The following is a 5,142-nucleotide window of genomic DNA, read 5'->3' as shown; positions in this document are numbered from 1 at the left end:
GGCTCATCTGAATGTGAACCTGGTGGACTACAGGCTAAAACTATCCTCCTTTCAAGGAAAAGGGAGAGGACTGAGGGACGTTTGCATGGCCAGGTAGCTCCACCTCCCTTTCATATCAATGCCACCACGTGAAGGCGTCCCTCTCCAGGCTAATTAAGAGAAATATAGGAGGCTGAAGGGTTAAGCCTCTCGTACATTTACCTTTTACCTCCCTCCTTCCCTCCATCCCTCCTTCCTCCTCTCCCTTCTTCCCTCCTCCGTCCTTCCCACTCTGCCTCTCTCTCTTTGTATGTTTAGCACTTCATCAAAAGGTCCTTTCCCCGTGGTGTGTGTGTGTGTGTGTGAGAGAGAGAGAGAGAGAGAGAGAGAGAGAGAGAGAGAGAGAGAGAGAGAGAGAGAGAGAGAGAGAGAGAGAGAGAGAGAGAGAGAGAGAGAGAGAGAGAGAGAGGATAGTCAATATATGAGGGATGGGGAAGGACAGGGATGGAGTTAGGGCAGAAGAGTGTGGGATAGACAAGACAGGGATAGAAAGGGAAGGGTAGGGAGGACTGGCAAGAATAGGAGAAGTTGGATAGATCTGACAGAGTTAAACAAAGTGGTGGTATGTGAAGGTTTATGTACACCGGAATGCTGCACCTCAGGGAACGGGTTGCCTAGCCTATACACAGAGTCAGAAGCATAAAGAAAAGAAGGTTCAGAGCTGCTGTAAGGTGAAAAAAAAAATATGCATAGAATTAAGTTGTGTATGATAAGAGTCAGTTTGGAAGGAAAGGGAGGGCTGGGTAGTGGACAAAGAGAAGGAAGGAGAGGGGTGGGGAGGAGAGCAGAAAGGAAGGAAGGAAGGAAGGAAGGAAGGAAAGGACTGGGTAGGGGAGAGAGGGAAGGAAGGAAGAGAGGAAGAGGAGGGTTGGGTAGGGAAGTGAGGGAAGGAAGAAAGGAAGGGGAGGGTTGGGTAAGAGAGAAGGTTTGGGTAAGAGGTGGGTGACAAGGAGGAACGGAAGGGTCTTTTGCCTTTCCTCTCCCTCTTTGTGTAAATCAGGGGGAAGGGCGTGAGGGTGAGAGAGGCGAGGGAGGTGAACGAGACGGAAGAAAAGTGAAAGCGAAGGGAGGAAACAGAGACACAGACTGATTGAGAAGGGAGAGAAGGAGGCAGAGGATGCATGTGTGTGTGTATATATAAATAGACAGATAGATAGACAGATAAATAGATAGACAGACAGACAGAAAGATAGAAAAGAGAACAGGAAAGGAGGTAAGTAGGGGAGTCTCAAGGCGTGGGGTCAAAGGGAAAGATGGGATGGATGCAAAAAGAGGTGGATGAACGATGGGACGACTTGCTGGGGGTCGTGTGGGGATCGTGATGAGTCAGATTACAGTTTGTAGGTGGATTTCTTTTTACCTATCTATCTATCTATCTATCTATCTCTGTATCTATCTATCTATGTTTTTTCTTTCTATTTACCTATCATTCTTTCTTTCTTTCCTTCTTTCTTTCTTTTTTCCCTTCTTTTTTTCTTGTCCGATTCTGGGCATTGCTTTACGGTCTGTTCCCTGAGGCCCACCAACCATCCTTCGTACTAAGCACCTTCACATATCACCCCTCTGGCGCTCATTCCCACCGTCCATACTGAATACACACTGAGGATCTCGTGAGACGTGTATCGTACTAACCAGGCTCCTTTAAGACATTTGGGTGGGTAGGGTGGAAGATTACTTAAAAATGAAATTCAGATAATCGAGTTCTTATCTTTGGTGGCACGGCATCGAATTCGCGTCCTTTTGAACAGCAGACCCCCTTTCTCTAACCACTTGATGAGAGAGAAAATAAAGAAAGAACCCAAAGGAGAGAGAGAGCGAAGCAGTAGAGTGGATGTGGCGAGAGAGGTGAAGATGTACAAGAGGAAAAAAAAGAAAGATTGAAGGGAATTATTAGGCAACACGAGAGCGAAGGAATGTGGATGAGAAAGTAAATAAATCGTAGTGGAAGACGATGATGGTGAATAAAAACGGAAAAAAGAATTAAAAAAAAAGGCGGATGTGGCAAGAGAGGCGAAGGTTGGGAAAACGAGTGATAATGGGGTAGGAAAACATGGACAGGACACGAATGAGGTGGAATTATTATGCAACCAGGGAAAGCATTTGTGTGTACGACAGGAGACTACGAGTACGAAAAATATGCGAACGACAGCGATGAGACACGAATTGGCTGCGACAGGAGGCGAAGGAGGGAAGTAGGATGATGCGACAAGGAGGGGGGAAGATGCCTAGTCGTTTTTGGATGCGACAGAAGGCGAGAGAGTAGGACAGAGGGAGAAAAAAAGAAAAACTGAAATATTGTTGAAAGTCACGGGTAGGGGGATGCAAATTGAAAGAAAACGAGAAGAGAAAAACTTGATGTGACGAAAAAGAGGTTAGGGTGGCGGTGAGGAGATGGGGGTGGGGGCTGGTACGTCGGGGCTGGGCAGGGGGTACGTGAGGTGGGGGAGGGGAGGAGGGGGGGTCAAAGGTCATGGGGAGAGGGAGGGATAGAGGAGGAGGAGTGCGAGGGGGGGAGGAGGGCAAGCAAGAACACCTCTCACCACTCTCACGCTATATAAACCAGCAAGATCCTCCCAGCCTCTCACTTTCCTCACTTCAGCCGCTATGAAACTGGTAAGTATGACGGAGGGAAGATCGGGCCATATTTATGAAGAGTCTCAGCCAATTTCTACAATAAACGAGTCTCATTATCAGCTAATTATCAGAATTATCAGTGAATTAGGGTGAGAATTATCAGTGAATTAAGAGTAGAATTATTATCACGTAAGCTTCTTTCCATCGCTCACACCTCCTCACTTTCCAGACCATCTTTCTCTCCTCTCCCCTCTTCCCTCTCTCCTTCCCTCTTCTGTAACCTTTTTCCTCCTCCTTCTCTCCCTCCCCTCATCTGTTACCTCTCTCCTTATCCTTCCTTTTTCTCGTCTCCCCATCTGTATCAAATTTCCTCTCACTTAAGCTTCCTTCCACCACTCACACCTCCTCACTTTCCAGGCCATCTTTCTCTCCTCTCCCCTCTTCCCTCATCCCTCTCTCCCTCTCTCCTCTGTTACCTCTCTCATTACCCTTTTGTCTTCCCTCTCTCGTCTGTCACCTCTCCCCTTATCCCCCCTCTTTCTCCTATCCCCATCTTTACCAAACTCCCTCTCACCTGAGTTTCCTTCCACCACCCACACCTCCGGGCCTTCCAGATCATCCTAGTCGCGCTGGTGTCCGTGGCGGCTGCTGCAAAATTAGACCAGCTGGAGGGGCAAGGACAAGCCCAAGGACACGACCAGACCAACGACCAGCCACGCACCCGCAGCGAGACCCGGGACCAGCCTCGTCGCCCCATCGTCGAGATCATCAAGAACGAGAGGGTGGCGCCGCTGAGAGGAGCCTACAGCACTGATTTCGAGACCGAGGACGGGGTGGTCTTCTCCGAGCACGGCCAGGCAGGGTCCGCTGGCCAGAGCAACGTGCAGGGAACTTACTCGTGAGTCTTGTGTATCGTCACTGACTAGATTATCATTATTATTATTATTATTATTATTATTATTATTATTATTATTATCATTACTACTACTACTACTATTACTACTACTACTACTACTGTTATTACAACCACCACTACTACTACTACTACTACAACGATTATTATTTTTATCAATATTATTATTATTATTATTATTATTATTATTATTACTACTACTACTACTACTACTACTACTACTACTACGATTATTATTATTATTATTATTATTATTATTATTACAACTACTACTACTACTACTACGATTATTATTATTATTATTATTATTATTATTATCATTAGTTCAACTTTTTCCGGTCTCAATTCCTATAGTTCTCTCACTTTAAACTGGCAAAGATTTTCGTTATTTATCAGGTTATTTTCTGTAGTTCAGTGGCAGAATAAGACAATACTAAGGCTCTGAGTCTCTCCCAGCACACTTCTTCGTGACTAGCACCCTCTCAGTGGCATGGTAGATTGAGTTGAAATAGATTGTAGTTGCTGAGCCGTGTTAGTCTTTTTATATATATATATTTTTAAACAGACCTCGTTTCCTCTCATGATAGAAAATTATTACAGGAGACTCAGACTTTTATTTTACTTATAGAAACTGATCAGAGGACACTAATGTTTATTTTAGTGATAGAAATTGATAAAAAAATGTAACATTCCTTCTCGTGAAAGAAAATTATAAGCTGTAACGTTTATTTATGTGATAGATATTGCTTACTATTGTCTACTTCTTATTTCCTCATGGCCATAGATCGATCCAGAGACATTAACATCGTCCAAAATATATATATATATATATATATATATATATATATATATATATATATATATATATATATATATATATATATATATAAGATACAAAATAAATGATGCCATGGAATTAAATCGATTGAGACGGCAGAGAAGGAGAGGGAGACACAGAAAGAGATGGAGAGATGGAACGAGTAGTATATTCGACGAAACAGTGGAGTAGATTTGGAGTGTTACGGTACGTGAGGATGGGAGTAGCTGCGGCTCAGGGGTAACGCGTTGGTACCTCGATCCGCCTGTGCTTGTCTACTACTACTACTGATAACACTAATACTGATAGTAGTAGTAGTAGTAGTAGTAGTAGTAGTAGTAGTAGTAGTAGTAGCAGTAGTAGTAGTAGTAGTAATAGTAATAGTAGTAACAATTTCACATCTCACACTTCTCTCTCCATAGATACGTGAGTCCAGAGGGGGAGGTCATCGAGGTCTCCTATGTGGCTGACGAGTTGGGGTTTCGCGTGGAGAGCCCTTTCATCCCGACGCCTCACCCCGTCCCAGCCCACGTCCAACTCCAAATAGACTTCGCCAAGGAGCAGGAGAAGCTGAAGGGGGAGGAGCAGCAGGTGTAGACGAAGGAGGAGCAGGTGTACATGGAGTAGAAGCAGGTGTAGACGAAAAAGTAGTTATAGAAGAAGGTGTAGACGAAGGAGAAGCAGGTGTAGAGGAAGAAGGATTAGGTGTAGACGAAGGAGCAGGTGTAGGCGAAGAAGGAGCGGGTGTAGATGGAGTAGAAGTAGGTGTTGACGAAGGAGGAGCAGGTGTAGACGAAGG

The 5,142-nt window shown here is 44.7% G+C and overlaps 1 pseudogene; it reads left to right on the top strand.

The window, feature by feature from the left end:
• The first annotated feature begins 2,643 nt into the window (after window positions 1-2,643).
• Window positions 2,644-4,940, top strand: LOC145394662 (cuticle protein AM1199 pseudogene; annotated as a pseudogene).
• The last annotated feature ends 202 nt before the right edge of the window (window positions 4,941-5,142 follow it).

This window comes from Coenobita brevimanus, chromosome 28 (assembly GCF_032717465.1).
Source record: "Coenobita brevimanus isolate Jiangsu-jjx chromosome 28, ASM3271746v2, whole genome shotgun sequence".
Taxonomy (NCBI): Eukaryota; Metazoa; Arthropoda; class Malacostraca; order Decapoda; family Coenobitidae; genus Coenobita; species Coenobita brevimanus.
The sequence above is the reverse complement of the archived record's forward strand: the minus strand, read 5'-3'. Positions and strand labels throughout refer to the sequence as shown.